The following is a 19,626-nucleotide window of genomic DNA, read 5'->3' as shown; positions in this document are numbered from 1 at the left end:
GTTAGCATTACAAAGGGGAAAAGCTCATTCAATTGAGCTTTCCAGAGGAGTGACTTACTAGATACTTCCTCGCTTGATGGGCTAGAGAATAAAAATGTCATCAGCCAACTGTCCTCTTCCTGCAAGGTGCAGCCCTGACAACCAGGAAGAGACAGACCGAACCACATTTGGAGCCCAGGTCAAATTTAAAGTGCTCCTACTTTGTGCGCCTAAGTAACCAGGGAGAAAATTCTCTTCTCAGGCGAGGGAGTGCCTTCACCCTAGATTTCAGTCTCAACAGAAGGCTCTGTCTCTCCTGCTTTCATGCTCATTTCTTTCTTCTTTTTGAATATATTTCAGAGGATTTCAGAAGTGATGGCTGTATGGGGGCTGCACGCAGAGCACAACTGCTTTGTGTAAGACAGTGATACAGCCGTGAGGTTCCCAATTTGTTTAGGGGTGACGGCATGATCCAAATATCAGCTGCACCACTTTACTAACTGTGAGACTGACCTTGGGCGAGTAGTTAACTTTTTAGAACCTCAATTAAAATGTACACACCCACGCCCATCTTTTAAAGTGGTAACAAGCATTAAGTGAGAAAAAATGGCATACGTGAAGTGCTTATCGGTGTCTGGTTCATATTATATATATATATATATATATATATGTATATATATATATATATTATAAATACTATAACTGTAATAACTTATATCAAAAATGCATAGAGCCTGATTCTTCATTTTTATATCGCCAAACGTGCTATTCCACACTGCGGGAAACCTGTTTCACAAAAACTAAGTATTATGTCTCTAAGTCTATTTAAAAAGTATATGATAAATATAACGATAATTATAGTCAAAGATAGTGAGCACATACTGTGTGCTAGAAGCTTGTCTAAGCACTTTTACGTACATTAACTCACTTAATCTTCCCAGCGGTTCCATAGAGAGGTATACAGTGCTTATCTTCAGTTTATGAACGAGGATGCACAGAGGCCGAGAAACTTCCCCAGGGTCACACGCACAGTCAACGGCGCAGGTAGGTTCACTCAATGGGCAGCCCTCTTCGTTTCTGTCAACGCAATTCAGTCCGTGGTCTTGGCTTTGCATTCCTCCCCGGTAGAAAAACCTTTCGGAAATCAGGACCTGTTCTTTACATGCCTCTTACCTCTTACAAAATTGAAGGTGTTGTACACAATATCTGTTCTTGAATAATTGACTCTATCTTGATGTTATATTCAGATTTTAATTTAGGAGAAAAATCTGGTTTTTAAAGAAATGTGTTTAGTAGCCTTAATAAACAATTATCAAACCTAAGCTTGGGAATCTGTAAGCTTTTCCTCCACGCTCGGTCCGTATATTTCTCACAATCCCACTCTAATTATGATTACAGTTGATTCCACCTCGGAATTTTGTTCACCATTGTGATGCACATTCCGCTCTTTAAATTTTTTCGTGGTCTCACTTCCTGCTAACTTTGGATTCTCTAAGCCCATTGAACCAGATCATAAACAGCTCTCAGATAATAACTGACATTTCCTCTACAATAAAAGCATCCGAACCATCTTCCAGACAGAAAAAAACAACCCTGATGTTTTCAGCCATGGGCACCTAGTTCTTTGAAGGCCTAGTTCCCTTTGAGCGTTTACCATCCTATCTTTTCAAACCTCCTTCAGAAGAACTCAATTACTGGCAGCGTTGTCCTTCTTCAAGCAATGTTGCTTTTTCCAGTCCTTGAAAATTAGGCCTTACAGATTCAGTAACACTATCTTTCTCTCCAACAGCTTGTTCCCAGGAGACTTGTTTCAAAGCTTCAGGAGGAACCAGTTTCATCCGACGGTGGCATGGCCTTCTCTTGATGAATTCAAGGCACAGGGGCTATAGTGGTGGCCTTAAGGCTGAGTGGGAAGGTTATCTTGTGAACTTTTATCAAAGAGCAGAGGATACCAACCCTCATAGTGGGATTTTAGAACGTGAACTTTTATTGTATTTTCTTCCCCATCTTTATGAATAGAATTATCTATCCTATCGACAAAGGACTTGTTTGACTCCTCCATCAATTCATCAGTTTCGAAGTAGGTAAGTCAGAGGGTTGATGTTGGTTGACTTGGCCATTCTCGTTTGTCTTTGGGCTGGCAAAAGAATAAAACACCTAAATTATCCTACATCTTTTCTTTTTCTTCCGGTTGAAGCCATTCCTCATTCATCTCACTTACCTTTTTTCCCTTCACACTCCAATCTGGCCTAAGGGCTCCATTCACCAGAAAGCCTGGTAGTCATTCAATCAGCATGTACATGTGAATATAGTTAAATTGAAATATAGTCCACAGTAACTTCAAAAAATACTTTCATTAGACATAGATCTCGATGTAAATGCCTGTAGTGACAGGTCAGACTGGATGGACAAGTGCAAACTGGGAATTTTTCAGACTCCTTAGAATTTTGTGCCAGGTTGTGGCAATGCAGAGACAGGCCATCCTCCAGCCACACGTCTCCTCGTAGGGCCAAAGGGACAAGCGCATCCAGAGCCCATGACCCTATAGTCTCTAGACTTCACTACAGCAACCCAGGATCCTGGAACTCCCTGCCAAAGACCTCAATCTTGTTTTCTTGTAAGCTCCCCACCCCCCCGGATGGATTGTACCATTGGTGTGCACGTCTCTGACCCCACAGGATAACCAAGAGTGTGAGGTTACAGTGGCGCTGTGCTAACCCGGATGTTCATACCTATTATGTGTGAGACACCTTGTGGAGCAGGAGGGGGCCAGGAGGGTTAGGTCGGGGGAGGCCATTCCTGCTCAGATCTGGGGGCCCCATGCCCCTCTGACTTGCTAGGAGGCCTCTGTTGATTGAGAGGGGTGGCAGTTCGAATCCCCTCAACTATTTGATTAGTTCTGTCTTTATTTTTTTTATTCCTCTACTGACGGCGTGTAGTTAATTCAGTATAACTTTAATAGTTAGATGTGCTCTGGAGACCCACCTGATTGGGCTGAGGGCACAGGTAGTGGTGCAGGTGGAGTCTGAGGTATAGGGAAGCTTCCATCTTCTGACTGGGAGGGATGAGGTCTCTCTTTACTTCCAGACTCTAGGGGAATGACTTCTACCATCACATCCTATGTGGGAAAACTGGTCGTGAGTCCAGGCATCTGTGATTCTTTCCTTATCTCAGACACCAAACAAGATCCTTCTCTCATCTTCCCCTTCTCAGGAAATGTCTCCATCATTGGTCTCCTTAGTCCCTCTGGCCACCTTGGGCCTGGTCTTCAGTCCCTTCCTCTTCCTCACCATGGTCTACTAGCAAAGCCTTCTTGCCTCCTAAATATTTCTCACCATCTGCCCCCTCCTTTTTATCTGCACTGCACCCACCAGTTCAGAGAAGGGCCCGGGAGCTGAAGGTACAAAGCAGGGCATGGTTTAAGCCCCACGTCTTCACTGTGAGGTCTGGGCCTTACTAGCAGCCTCCAAAGTGGCCAAGGATTGGAGAACAGTTCAAGGTTGTAATGTTCTTGCTTTGTTCCATGGTCCTTTACAGGTGTATTATACTGTTGATTCTGCAAATATTTTGTATTATGTCAGAACTCTGTGTGATGGAATCATGCGTAACGCACACAAAATAATAATGGACTGCAGACATTCAAGGTTTTTCATTTTATGTAAGGTTTTAAAATTCAAGGTTTTAAACTTACATGTCATGTTGTCTCAAAGCCCTCTTCCCTCAAACTAAGAATGTTGTGTAAGAAAAAAACAGCTTTCCTTTTGACATTTTTACGAAGTCTCCAAAGTATTTGTGAACCTGCTCTTTTATAACTTACTTTTCTGAGACTGATATGTATGTGAAAAATCAATTTTGTGTTGGTCACAGCCATATATCCTGACGGCTTGGGTAAATATTTGTCTTAATGTTTCAGAGGGGTAGGAGTAAAGTGTTGAAATAAATGTATCTCTTGCCTTCTATGTGAATTGCCCTAGGAAATCTCAAAATGTTTGCTTTCTTAATGCAGGGACTTCTCAGTTTTGTCAGATGATCCACGTCTTATCAGGAGGTGTCTGTACTTTTGAGGAAAATAAGAACATTGGAGAAAATACCCACATAGGTGAAATAAGAATGATATTTATGAGGATTGAATTAATTATCCTCCATTAACAACATGTCATATTTATGGCTTTGCAAGACAATTATCTTTAGGGAAAAATATTACTTCCACTTTTCCCAGGCTCAGGCTTTGTGCTTTCTTTTCTCTTTCTAGAGGACAGAATGTCCCTCAGCATGGAAACGAGCAGACCAGGTAGCCAAAATATCTTAGAATATTCTCATTTAAACAAACAGGAACAAACATCCTTAGAAAGGTTTTCTCTTGTTTGATGTTGGAGTTCCCGTTGAGATTTTTCAAACAGAAGTTATGAAAACAAATCGACTCCACAATCTCCCACCCCTGTAAAGCAGTAGTCATTCCTTTCTCTGCAGGTGTTTTCATGCCCATAAAAACTGAGATCTTTTCCCGGAGCAGCAATTAGATTGTTATCCCTGTATGTGTTTTTAGGAGTCATTGGTCATTGTCTCCCTAAATTGGTGATGCTAGCAGTCAGTGACATCTGGCATAACTGTTTACACAAATATGGACAGGGGGCAGGAATAGACGTGAAACTTCGCTGACATTCAAAATTCTGCGATCTAGCCCAGTTTCTGGCCTTAGGGAGCAATGTGGCTTAACACCAGTCATTCCAACTTTCTGAGGTCCAATCTCTCCACCTATAAAACCAAAGAGTTGAACCAGATTAGGCTCATCGAATGTACTGCACGCATGCTGTCCCTTCTCCTGTATCCTTGGCAGATACAGCCAGCCCATCACTAATCATTGCCACTTAGCCTTGACTTTGTATTTCAGTCCTTCTCAGTTAACTGCTATGGGCAGCTGCTGCTGTAGAGTTTGTTTTGTTTCTTAAATTCCACATATGAGTAAAATTGTACAGTATTTGTCATTCTCTGACTTATTTCGCTTAGCATTATACTCTCTAGCTCCATTCATGTCGTTGCAAATGGCAAGATTTCTTTTTTTATGACTGAATAATATTCCATGTGTATCTATACCATATTTTCCTTATCCATTTATCTCTCAATGGACACTTGGGCTGCTTCCACATCTTGGTTATTGTAAAAAGTGCTGCTATAAACACAGGGAAGCATGTATCCCTTTGAATGAGTGTTTAAATTATTTTGAATAGTGTATTCAATTATAGTGTTGAATTGTATTCTTTGGATATATACTCCGTAGTGTGATTGCTGGACCGTAGGGCAGTTCTATTTTTAACTTTTTGAGGAACCTCCATACAGTTTTCCACAGTGGCCGCACCAGCTTGCGTCTCCACCAACAGGGCAAGAGGGTTCCTTTTTCTCCACATCCTGAGATGTATGAGTCATTAATTTTAGCCTGAGTCATTAATTTTAGCCATTCTGACAGGTGTGAGGTGGTATCTCACTGTGGTTTTGATTTGCATTTCCCTGATGGTTAGTGATTATGAATACCTTTTCATGGATCTGTTGGTCATTGGGATGTCTTCTTTGGAAAAGTGTCTGTTCATGTCCTCCACCCATTTTTGAAATGGACTATTTGTTTTTGAGGTATTGAGACTTATCAGTTCTTTATAGATTTTGGACGCTTATTCTTTTTTTTTTTTTTTTTTTTTTTTTTAAATTTTTTTTTTCAACGTTTATTTATTTTTGGGACAGAGAGAGACAGAGCATGAATGGGGGAGGGGCAGAGAGAGAGGGAGACACAGAATGGGAAACAGGCTCCAGGCTCTGAGCCATCAGCCCAGAGCCTGACGCGGGGCTCGAACTCACGGACCGCGAGATCGTGACCTGGCTGAAGTCGGACGCTTAACCGACTGCGCCACCCAGGCGCCCCTGGACGCTTATTCTTTATTGGCTATGTCATTTGCCAATCCTGGGATCTCTTGAATGAGATAGAATTATAAGGTATTACTGTTAGCTTGCCCTCAGATTTGGAGGACTGAGGAACCCTGTTAGGGGAAATCGGTAGGATTTCATTTCCACTTCTTTTCCACTTTTTGTAATGCTGAAGGAAAGACAACTCCAAGTCATTTCTGCTTAAAACTTACAACTAGCCCAAAACATCAGGCTGAAATGAGTTTGTCCACAGATCTAGAATTGGAAACATTACTCATACAATGGGGAGCTGTGAAAAGAGATTATTACCTTTAATTCCTCAGAAGAAGGAAATTAGAGCCATAAATTTCTGGTTATTCAAGAAAAAGAAAATGTCTTCATAAAAAATTTAATCTGAGTAGATATTAAAACTGGCTCATTTAGAAAAGGAAGCTTCTATAAATCTCCATTTAATTTAATTCAGCAAATTTTTAGTGATAATATTTGTATGTATAGTATCATGTGAAGGATACAGGGGAGACAAAGAATAGAAAGACCAAGACTTTGGGGTGCCTGGGTGGCTCAGTTGGTTAAGCGTCCAACTTTCGGTTTCGGCTCAGGTCACAATCTCCGGCTTTGTGGGTTTGAGCCCTGCGTCGGGCTCTGTGCTGACAGCGCAGAGCCTGATCGAGATTCTCTCTCTTCCCCCTCTCTTTCTTACCCTGCCCTGCTCACTCTGTTTCTGCCACTCTCTAAATAAATAAATAAACTTAAAAAAAAAAAAAAAGAAAGAAAGAAATACCAGGACTTTGACCACAAGAAACTCATAGTTTAGTAAGGGGAATAAGAGAAGTAATCAGACAACACCAAAGCAAGAAGAATGTCCTTCCCAGAGGACACTAGGAGGTTCAAGAAGGAGGTATCCTCTGGTTGAAAGGATCAGCTAAAGCTTCGTGAAAGAAGAGGCAAATGAGCTTGATTTTGAACAAGGTACGAGGAGGATATCTACAAGCGAAAATCAGGCTGAGATTTTGAAGAACGAATGTGGCACCAGTGTGCGGTTCGACTTGAGCAGGAAAGAGCCTAGGAGAGGACTTGAGAATCTATTTAGAAGTCTGGGCCTGAGATAATGATGGCCCAAACTAGGAAAGTGTTAGCAGACGCCAAAAGGCAGGAGACAAGAGAGACATTGCTGAGGTAACGACTGCCAGGATTTGGTAATTGACATCCACCATGAGGTGAAGGAGAGGAATGAGTTAAAGACAGCCCTAACTGTACAGCCGAAGGACTGGAGGCATAGCCGTGCTATTAGGAAGGGCTAACCTCAGAGGAGTTGGTTTCATTAACACATTTGGAATAGGCCGAAACTTCAGCATTGCAGGCAGAATAATTTTAAAGGAGGACATTTGGTCTGCAAATAAATAGAACTACCATTGCAGAAGCTTCTAACTTTTGCCTTAGTCCTTCCTGATAATTTGAGTGGTATGATAAAATGGCTGTTGTCTCCCAAACATATTTATTTATAGATACAAATACCGGAACAGATGCTAATGTACGCAATTAAGGATGTCCTTTAAATTTTTAATTTAAAGGTTTCCTTGCATGAAAGTTTCTGGATACTTTAACAAAACCGATAAAACCTCTGCCTTCTAACAATCTAATTGGTTTTTATAATGCAAGTTCAAAGCCAGTGTTTTGAGACTACTAATGCATGTTGCACAATCCATTTTCAAGGTCAGCTTTGGCCAATGAAGATATTAGTGACTGGAAGTTCTTAGGTTTTCAAAAAAACAGAACATAAACAATGTAACCCCCCCTCCCTAAGTAAATGGCAATTATCAGAACTAAAAAAAAAAAAAAAGGCTGAATAAATGGAAAACAATTACTAGTATTTAATCACTGAAATAGACCATGAGGAATTGGGTGAGATTATTAAAAGAATAATGTTGTGTCCAATATTCATCCAAGCACATTGATGTTTTGTGGCCATAATAGAACAATATTTACAGAAAACACTGGAAAATTTTTCAGTTAAGCAGAAGTGCTTTTGAAATTTGAGGCTAAACTGGACACACAGATAAAACCACAGATATAAAAAATTAAATGATCACTATCTGGAATGGAAAATTTTTAAAGGGATTGCAAATCATGAATAATAAAATAAGAATATTTAACACATAAAATTTTAAAGTATGCATATCTCAGGTCAACTAGATTATATGATGATAAAAGTCTTGTACACCTACATTTATCAGACAAATGACAAAAAAACACTAGATGAAGAAGTAAAGAAGTCAAAATTTACAAGTGCCTTCTTGGTTTTTACATCTGGTGTAATAAGTTCTGGCTTTTATGAAAAGCTGAAAAGACAACTTTCAATTTTAGGCATTGACTGAAACATTTGTTGAGAATTGTATTCAGGTGAAGAAAAAACACATCAGCCAGAGTATTCAACGTGGTTTGAGTTTGTTACCGGGACACAAAGCATCAACTTGTGGATAACAATTGGCATTCTATGGAACAATTGAAAAATTATATGTTATTGTCTGTGTCCATGTCCAAAAGATGGAAAATGGAAGAAATCAATATCAAATTTGACCATGCAACCATCAACAGACACGTCAGGGCAAGGCTGACTGAATGTTGTTAGGCAATAAGATTTAATTTAGACCAAATATCAGATGATTAGGGGAGTTAAGTGACACAACAAAAGAGCTTCAAATAAATAGCAAACTGTGGTCTTCCACAGAAAATGCAATTAATTTTGAATATTAGCTGCCCCCTTACTTTGTTATTGGGAGTGAACTTTGTTTATTTGGTATAAATACTTAGGCAAAATCTTATGAAAAGAGAAGATGAGAATTTGGCTACTTCACTTACAAAAGAGGTAAAAATGTTTTTGTTTTTGTTTTTAATTTTTAAAGGAAAAGTGTTTTTGTGAATCAAAAGAAACTGCATGTGACCTGTACAGCAAAGGGACATTCCAATAAAATTTAAGTTAATTAAACAAGGATACACAAATGTGTACACGAATATAAAGAAGATTCATGTACAAATAATCCCCAAAGAAATTTCCGTAAGGATGATTTTCTTGCCATTGTGGATCAAGGTGTGCTCTCTTCTGAAGAGAGATTTGAACAAATGAAGCAACATAATGCTACTTTTAGTTTTCTCTGCACTACCTCAGCTTTGAAAAACTTGAAAGAAAACGAAATGTAAAAATATCATATGTTTATAGCAGCACTAGCAACAACAGCCAAATTATGGAAAGAGTCCAAATGTCCATCGACTGACAAATGGGTAAAGAAGATGTGTATACACATACGATGGAATATTACTCGGTGATCAAAAAGAATGAAATGTTGCCATTTGCAGCAACATGGACGGAACTAGAGCGTATTATGCGAAGCGAAATAAGTCAGTCAGAGAAAGACGAATATCATATGATTTCACTCATATGTAGAGTTTGAGAAACTCAATAGATGAACATAGGGGAAGGGAAGGAAAAATAAGATAAACACAGAGAGGGAAGCAAACCATAAGAGATTCTTGAATACAGAGAACAAACTGAGGGTTGCTGGAGAGGGAAAGGTGGGTTAAATGGGATGACAGGCATTAAGGAAGGCACTTTTTGGGATGAGCACTGGGTGTCATATGTAACAGATGAATCCCTGGGTTTCACTCCTGAAACCAAGACTACACTATATGTTAATTATATATATCGATATATATATGTATATATTGCTTTATATATGTATGTTGATATATATATCTTATACTCACATTAATTAGATCTATATTATATAGATATATAAATATATAGATCTATATGATATATATAGATAGATCTATATGATATATCTATATCTGTATCTATCTATCTAGATATCATATATATCTAAATTTTGGTTTGTGAGATGGTTAAAATCACAATATGTGATATGATTAAATTTATATACTAAAATTAAAATATTTTATAGTATTTCCTATGATAATGCTAATTTATTATATGTGATTATATAATAATATTTGAAAAAGGAATGTAAAGTTCATGGTTATTTCTCAATCTAAATATTTATTTAAGACATTTTTAAATAATTCCAGCATTATCTTCCCCACAGAGCAAAAGCGTTGTTCAATTTAATAGTAATCTAAGTGTTGCCCTGAAGGTATCTTATAGATACGATTTATATCTATCATCAGCTGATCTTTTTTTTTTTTTTTAATGTTTATTTATTTATTTATTTTTTTGAGACAGAGACAGAGCATGAGCAGGGGAGGGACACAGAATCTGAAGCAGGCTCCAGGCTCTGAACTGTCAGCACAGAGCCCTGTGCGGGGCTTGAACTCACGAAATGTGAGATCATGACCTGAGCCGAAGTTGGGCACTTAACGGATTGAGCCACCCAGGTATCCCTATCATCCACCGATCTTAAGGAGATTATCCTTGATAATCTGGGTGGACCTGATTATATGACTTGAAAGGCCTTTAGAACAGAACTGAGGTTTCCTGAGGAAGAAGAAATTCTGCCTGTGGACTGCAGCATCGGAGCGTGCCCCGGAGTTCAGCCTATTCTTCCTGACCACCTGCCCTACAGATCTCAGACTTGCCTAGCCAGCTCCCACAAATGCATAAACCAATTTTTGCAATAAAGCTCTTAATACGTATCTCCATCTAGCTCTGTTTTGCTGGTGGAGCCCTGATTGATAGAGTTACCTTCATTTATAATCTTTCGATATAGGAACATAGAGGATGTGGCTCTCTAAGTGTACTCTTGTTCAGTCCTACAAGTGTAAACACAGGCCTTGAGGCATGGCGCTGGGTAGGGCAGGTGCAGACTGACGGCCTGATAAAAAACAAAAACTATGAGAGCCTAGGTCTGGAGAGTAGGCCCAAGGCCTGAAAGCTTGGCCCTTCTCAAAATGTCTTCTCCAAATTTGAATTGCAGAATTGCAATAGCTACTTTTTCTCTTTCCTTATCTTCTCTTTGCTGTATCTGGTCTTTTTTTGCCCAGCAGCAGGATTTTGACCATTCCATTGGTATTCTACATATCTCAAGCTCTTCCTCTGACCTCCAACACCGTTCAGCTCTACCCAGTACTCGAGTGAGCCCAGCGGCCAATAGTCCAGAACAAATGCTCCTCAGAGATGAATGATTGGGTTGGGGGGTGCAGCCAATCATCTCACGAACTAATTTCATTTCTCACTTGTAAACTAGAGACGAACAGTTAAGCTCTTCCTGTTCATCCATAACCATTCAGCTTCGAATACTATTTTGTGTTCCTTTCTACCAATTCTTTTCCAATGACATTCAAAGAATTGGTCCTTCTCCTTTCTTTGGTGTAGCAGCCTCGAGCTGGGCACCTTCAGACCACTTCCATATGGAGCTGGGGGAGGCAATAAAGGCTGCTAAAACTCAAAGGGCCCACCTCCCCCAGGTACGCAGGACTCTGTGGTTGATGCTGGGGGCCTGTTCATTGTCTTACCAACATGTTCCCTTAATTTGGGCGAACTCTCTCAGAACTGGGTTTTTGGCAGACCTTTGACCACTAACCTACCTCATCATTTTTGAATGCCTGATGGGCCTTGGGTCTGTTCTCCAGACCTAGGCCCTCATTAGTTTCTGTTTTTTATCGGGCCTTCAGTCTGCACCTGCCCTACCCAGCGCCATGCCTCCAGCTTCCAAGTCTTGATTCTTCATGGGCTCCTTTCGAGACGTGGTGAAGGGACTGCAGAAAGACTAGGTCAGATAAGCATGTTCAGTAACATTAATAAATTAATATTTCCTCAAACTCCACATATACCTGGAACATCATCAGTCCTATTTTTGATAACTTAAAGGAAAGTTTGCTTGTGTTTCAGTCAGAATAATATACATTTTTAAAAATAGCACTATTATCCTTTGTAAATAATAGAATTATTATTTCAGCTACTAATGAATTTATTTTTCTATGTCTATGATTTCTGGTGCTCTGTTTAATGTTTAATAGCAATGTTTAATATGATATTTTTATTTTTATATAATATTTGTATTAATAGGTTTAATATAATATTTTTGAAATTGTATACACTTAAAATGAAAGATTAATAAACATCAGTATTTATGGACATATCGCTGTCCTTAGTAGACATAGAGGGCGAGGGGAAAGGGGATGGCTGAGAATTTTGTTCCAGTCAGATTTTGATCCAGAATCTCTAATAATGACAAGAGATGTTAAGATATAAAATGTGGAGAGTCACTGCCCTGGAATTTCTGCCACCTGTAATTAGGGATGTTTCATTTTCTTCCATATGACAACTAAAAGGAAACTTGTCGTGATGGTCAAGATAATAGTAGTAAAGAGAAATACTAGTATCAAGGAAAAGCGAAGCCAAACTTTTCAAGTATAAGTTAAAAGGACTAGAATTATCTCCCGAAAGTGTTCATCTCTCCCCTCTATTTGGACCAGCTCCTCCCAAATATCATACTTCAATGTAAAAATCTGTTTCATCCTACCTCGCTGATTTTCTGGATCATTTTATTATTAATATTGTAACTTTTTGTGCTTATTTTTCTTTGCATAAGAACAATAACAATGGCAGTGTGGGGCATTTCAGGAAGCCATTGGTTCATATATTTAGTAATTCTTTCTTTCAATTATTTATTCAATATTTTCTATGAAAGCCAAAAAATAACTACATTTTTAAAGCACAGCTAAGTGACTATGAGTAAGTTACATCACCTCTCTGAGCTTTAGTTTCCTATCAAAGATGGAAGTCCTCATCCCCACCTTTCAGAGTGGTTATCAGAATTAAGCGAGGTATCATTCAACCTAGCATCACCTCTGGTACATGATAAGTACTCAAGACATGATAGCAATTATTGTTGTTGTTATTTTAGACATGATGTTTTTTGTTTAAAAAAAACATTCTGCATATACAAATAAATGACTAGGTTTTGGAATAAAACATTGTTGTGACTTCTAAACCATTGTACCCACATTTCTATCCTATTTTCATCAGACATGGGAATATGGGCAAGCCAGTTGAGGTAATAGTAGACAGTAATTCTTTCCAAATTACGTTAAAGTTGTATTCAAACTCTCAACGTGGTCAATGTTCTGAAGTTTAGGTGTTTCTAAACTTAAAGAGTTATGAAATTATTTAACTACTAAGACTGTGAGCTGCTTGAGTCTCTAGTGCTGGGGATAAAACCAAACATGGAAACTGTGATAAGACGGTCAAATCTTTGGTGGTGTTGACAGATTTTTCCCTCTAAGGTAGCTGGGGATGATGAGGAACAAACCATGTTAAGTGAAAATTCTTTGTGACTCTCAGAGAGGAATAAAGAACATGTTTTTATAAATTCTGGTTGATTTAAAGAACTGATAGCTGGGAAAATCATTGTTTCTGTGAGAAGATATGACAGCTTGTTGAGGCAGAGAGAATGGGAGTCATCCTTCGGGAATGAACTGAGACGTTAGCTTTGGGGCCATGTCAACAATGATAAACCAAAGGAAGTGGTTTCAACCAAGTGCTGCCCACACACCCTGGTGTGACGGTTCAGTCCAGAGGGACCGTGGCAGAAGCTTATTTTTCTTCCTTTCTCATTCCAGAAATAAAAGGGAGGCCGAGGGGGAATACCTCACGTCATTTCCTAACACATTCAGTATTTACAGAACACATTTCATAATCTAGGCCAAATAAAGAGGCAGCGCATTCTGGAAATCGTATAGAATTTTCAAGAGCTTGCTGAATTTCACTTCTGTGCACTTTTCTATTTCCCAGCTTTGGGTCATCTGCAACCATGAAAAAGAGGCCTTTACGTTTTTCTCATCATTAATAGAAATCAATCTTCCCTTCTCTATATCCTTTCGTAAAGACCCTCTGATCTCACGCCTTCTATCATTCTTTGTCTTATATATTTATTCAGTAAATAGGTGGCACAAAGAGGGATACAGAGCTGATAAAAGATACAATCGAGATGCTTAAAATATAGTATAAAAGCTAAGCCATGCATATCCAGGAAGATCAGCTAGGCACGGGTGAAGAAGAAAAAGAAAATGTTGTTATTTAAATTGATGTAAGTACTATAGTCTTCGAAGGGGGTAGCATAAAGATGGATGCTTATTTTAGAAGATAACTCCCTTGGGTCAGTTTGGAGGTGAAAACTGAACCCTCCCCCTGGGGGAGGGCGCTTCTGGATGAGTGGGTGCAAAACTAGGAGAGATACACTGCTCTGATTAATGGATTGAGACGCATTAGAAATTTCCACAGCAGTGAGAGGATGGGACCCAGGGGAAAGGGAAGAGGCAGCTGCCAGGAGGTCCTGGAAAGGAAGGAGAGTCCAAGCACATGATATAGACGGAGGCCTCAGGAGAACATTGGCTAGAAAAATCCCCTGCGGAGCCGTGGCAGAGGGACTCTTTTTCATGGACTTGAAGGCCATGGCTCCAGTAATCAGTGTAAGCTGTTTTCTGGGCTTTGATGTAATTACCCTCTCCGTTTTCTCAGACCTTCAAAAAACCCGCTGGACCCAAAAGCCTTATGCTAATGGGGCTTTTGGGAAATGAAGGATGTGGGGTTCAAAGGCAGGAACCAAGAGTAATGGCTTGGCGGTAAAACACTTGGTGTTGGTTCCAGTGTAGCAAGGATGTCTCAGAAGAACTCAACTCTCCCTCACATTTTCCTTGAAGATAAGGGGGTGGAGATCCAGGGAGACGTGCCTTGCCAGGGGCTGTGATGTCATCACAGTCAGGTCACCTGGACCACCAGGTGACTTCCCTTCTTCCCATCTTTAAAGAGACATAGTCTCTGTTTGTTCTCTGTTCCTTCTCAGATGTGGAATGGCAAGGCTGGGAGTGAGTCTGAAACAAGGACCATCCCTTAACTAATGGGAAAGCCAGAGGTTAGAGAAATTTAGGACTTTTCCACAAAGCCATAGTTGTCTCCTCTACCTCTGGAACTAGGAACAAATTTCTTGGTGTATTCTCAACTCACATCGGTCTGTCGCTAAAATTCTACCAACCAGGGTGCCCAAGTGGCTCAGTCGGTTAAGCGACCGACTTTGGCTCAGGTCATGATCTCATGGTTTGTGAGTTCAAGCTCCACATCTGGCTCTCTCCTGTCAGCATGGAGCCCACTTTGGATCCCCGGTCTTCTTCTCTCTCCCTCTCTCTCTGCCCTCCCCCCCCCCAAACATAAATAAACATTAAAAATAAATAATAAATAAAATTCCTCCAACCACACAAAACAGGATTTATAATCAGATGTAGAATGCCTAAGTTTAACTTTTAAGACAAGTTTTGCTTTACATCATCCACAGAAAATCACTCCTTTTTCAAACTTTCTAAGATACATACATTTTTAAAGCCACTTGTGTGGGGAAAGTTTTTAGATCTATTCACTGAGTTTCCGCAGGTTCTCTCGTGTGGAGGATCATGTGCAGTCAAGGATGCTGAGATGTCAGTCAATGTGCAGGACCCTGGAAAATATGGCACCTGGAGGGGTCCCTGAGGAGACCAGGTTTCATTTCACATAGAGGAAGTGAGGGAATCTGACCTCCAGCCAAAGATAACGATGCCATTCATCAAGATTAAACACAATTACGATGTTCCCTAGAGTTCTTTTCCTAGTAACTTTTTTTTTCTACCACAATTGCAGGTGGAGGATGTGAAAAGAATGTGTTTAATCTATGACTCAAATGTCTCTTTTTTAAAATAATATTTTAGTGACTTTGCTTTCGTCTCTTTTTGAAAGACAAGCTATGGAGAAAAAGAATCAACTGTACTGTGTGCCATATAGAGTTAAAGGACAGATATTTTGCCATTTTTGTTTTTGTTTTTATACCAAAGACGTGGAATAACATGAAAAATCTTGTTTATTCCCTGCTTTAGTCCTATTCCATACCTTCCTTCTCCTGGATACCATTGGGTAATTTTTCATTATGTATCATTTTGTACATACATTCCTGCAACTGACTTTTTTCACTCTGGCTTCCCCCCACCCCCCACTTTTTAAAATATTATCCATCCATGTTGATTTAGAGCACTATTCTTATAGTAATGCTAATTTTTTTATCCATTTCCTAACTGATTATGTATATGTGTTTCTTTCGAGTCTAACTATTAACAATAAAGAGCAATACATTTGAATATGTTTGTGTTTTCTGCTTTGCATATATGGACAAAGACTTTTCTAGAATGCATATAGTGATCAGAATTTTAAACTTCCGCGGATCTGCCAAGCTGCTTTCCAAAGTGATTTACCAAATAACCTCAGCATTGTGAGAGTTCCTAATTCCCCACAAAACAATCAGTGTATGAGAATTCCTAGTTCTCCCGAATACTTGGATTTACGTCTTTCTTCCTTTCTTTCTTCCAACATTTTTATTTTCCGGGGAGGATTCTGATGTTGGTCTTACTTCAGGCAAACTTTCTTTTTTTCAAAGAACAATCCCACGGATGTCTCTTGCACGTGCTCCCTCTTTGACAAGTTTGGTATTAGGGAATACACATTTCCTTTTTATCTCTCCATGAAATACTGAAGGTCACAGAACTCCTGACTATAGCGTTCCATCCTCAAAGACCGATGTGATGTTGGTAGTTGGCGAAGAGAAAAACAGCTAACGAAACAAGACTAGCCTCCACCTTTTGGCGGAGCCAAAGCTGTCAGGACAGGATGGACTCTCCCTCCCAGAGGCGCTTAGAGCTCTTGAAGAAAGAGCTACCTGAGTGCAGTAAGTGATGTCTGAGCATCCAACAGATCACATGTGTCCTATTTATTACTTGCCACGACTGTGTGTATACCTCTCATGATTCCTTCCAAATCAAGAATCACTCTTCTCAGGAAAACATCCGAACTTCCACGTTGGGCTGCTACGGGTGTTATTTATTTCCCCTCCAAATAATAGAACAAATAACGAATTCATTTCGAAACTAAAGAACAAAACAAAACAAGACACTTTTATGTTTACTTGCATACCTGAAAGTAGGACTTTAGGGAGCAGACTGAACTGATTGACCAGATCACTCCTTAAAGAGAAGTTATTGTCTGCCTTTGATATTACAAGTACATATTGCAGGTTACATCCACTAAAAATGCAACAAATATCAAAATTAACGAGAAACGAAATCACACAGATATATTAATATTTTCTGGTCTCTTCCTGGCAAAGTGCCACTGACCCCTTTGTTGAAGGCTTTGCTATAGCTGATTGACAGTAAGGTATTTCTGGATGGCTGTCTAGGCAGCCGGAGTTACTGAAAATACGGTTTTAAAAACGATCAAATACCTGAGATATGTGTCCTTTGCTCATGAAGGTCTTCTCACCGCCAAGGTGAGAAGGTATGAGTTTCAAATGAACCCAAACCTTGGCACTTTTATTCTGCCTGGTAAACCCGGGTCCAGTTGCGACCCTGTACAGTCTCATTTTGGACTTTGCCTATACTTCTTCCCCAATTGAGATGCTGTATCCTCCTAATTGTTCTTTTAAAAAAAATTCTTTCTGGGGCGCCTGGGTGGCTCAGTCAGTTGAGCGACCGACTTCAGCTCAGGTCATGATCTCACAGTCGTGAGTTCGAGCCCCGCGACAGGCTCTGTGCTGACAGCTTGGAGCCTGGTTCCTGTTTCGGATTCTATGTCTCCCTCTCTCTCAGCCCCTCCCCCGCTCATGCTCTGTCTCTCTCTGTCTCAGAAATAAATAAACATGAAAAAAAATTTTTTTAAATTCTTTTTAAAGTTTATATATTTTGAGAAAGGAAGAGAGTGATCAGGGGAGGGGCAGAGAGAGAGAGAGAAGGGAGAGAGAATCTCAAGCAGACTCCGGACTATCAACACAGAGCCTGACAGGGGGTCAAATTCAAGAACGGCGAGATCACGACTTGAGCCGAAACCAAGAGTTGGACGCTTAACTGACTGAGCCAACCTGGAGCCTATCCTCTCCCAATTGTTCTGCTGAGACAGTTCTGTTATTTACTCTGATAGTCAACATGCTTCACTTACTCCCTGTTTATATTTTACATATTCAGGGAACATATACAATTAAGCAAAATATTGAAGAAAACAGAATTCTGCCATTGCAATTACCACCCCCCCCGTGTTTTTTTTTTTTTTTTTTTTTTTGGAAGAATGAGAGAATGCAGGAAAGGGGCAGAGGGAGAGAGAGAGAGAATCCTAAGAAGGCTCCACATTCAGTGAGGAGCCTGATTTGGGGCTCGATGACCCCGGGATCATGACTTGTGCCGAAATCAAGAGTCAGTAGCTCAACTGACTGAGCCACTCAGGTGCCCCTTGACATTTCTATTTAAAAATATTATGGATGGGAACACCCAGGTTGCACAGTCAGCTAAGCATCTGAGTGGCTCAGGTCATGATCTTGCAGCTCCAGAGTTGGAACCCTGTATCAGGCTCTGTGCTGACAGCTCAGAGCCTGGAGCCTACTTTAGATTCTGTGTCTCCCTCTCTCTCTGTCCATCCCTCGTTTGGGAACTGTCAGCACAGAGCCTGAAGTGGGGCTCAAACTCATGAGCCCCTAGATCATGACCTGAGCTGAAGTCAAAGGCTTAACTGACTGAGCCACTCAGGTGCCCATTGACATTTCTATTTTAAATGGAAGTAATACCCATTAATTAGAAACAAAATTGAGATGCTATGAAGAAAATTCAAACTATTGGTTTAGTAAATCTTTGCTTTATTATAGATACATGTGTATATTAAATTATAATTAATTGCCCCAAGCAAGATATTCAGAATCACGCATACCTAGACTGTTTTTATAGCTGCTAGATTATGGCTCTGTTACTATAGTTTATATTTTAATCAGACAACCTCAACAGGGGCTTCTCAGACAAATGCAACCCTTTTACATGCATGAGGTAACCTGTTGGTTCAGAGGAACCACGAGAAGCAGCCAGATTACACGCTTAGCAATTCTAGTAGTAACATCGTCATGGGTAGGGAGCCTGGGTGGCTCAGTCGGTTAAGCGTCTGACTCTGGCTCAGCTCATGGTCTCGCGGTCCATGAGTTCGAGCCCTGCCTCAGGCTCTGTGCTGACAGCTCAGAGCCTGGAGCCTGTTTCAGATTCTGTGTCTCCCTCTCTCTCTTGCACTCTGTCTCTCTCTCTCTCAAAAATAAATAAATATTAAAAAAATCATATTGTCATGGAAGTGTTCAAAACCATGACAATGAATGTTTCCAAACCCAAACAAACCTCAGAACTTAATTTGTGTTGTAACAGCATCACTGTGGCAAGTTCCTTGACCCCCTCTACCTTTTGCTTTGATATTTATTTATTTATTTATTTTGCAAAAAGGCTTTTCTTGAAGTTCAGTACCTATTTATAAGGATAATAATAAAAGCAATGAAATTCAATACTCACTCATAACAACCATCACCAATATAATAAATTTCTCAGGGAATTAGTAATGAAGGGGAACTTGCTCACTCTGGAAAGGCTGCTTACCCCAAACCCACAGCAGCATCCTGCTGAATGGAGAAATGTGACCTTCGTCGTTTCGCTTTTTTTTTTTTTTAAAGAAGTTGACATGTGTCCTCATGTCTGTTTGGCCCCAAATCTCATGCTGTTTCCCACGGGTGCAGCAAAGGCTAAGGCGTGGCCAGCTTTCAGGGATTTTTTTTTTTTTTTTTTTGAGCAAGGCCCTTTGGGTTGATTGTAACAGAAGATCACTTACCTCGGTTCTGTAAAAAGTGGGGACTTGGTCATAGCTATGTATGACAGGGACCCAAGTGTTAAGTTACAAGTCTTCTTAGATGG

Source organism: Prionailurus bengalensis, chromosome B2 (assembly GCF_016509475.1).
Source record: "Prionailurus bengalensis isolate Pbe53 chromosome B2, Fcat_Pben_1.1_paternal_pri, whole genome shotgun sequence".
Classification (NCBI taxonomy): Eukaryota; Metazoa; Chordata; class Mammalia; order Carnivora; family Felidae; genus Prionailurus; species Prionailurus bengalensis.
The sequence above is the reverse complement of the archived record's forward strand: the minus strand, read 5'-3'. Positions refer to the sequence as shown.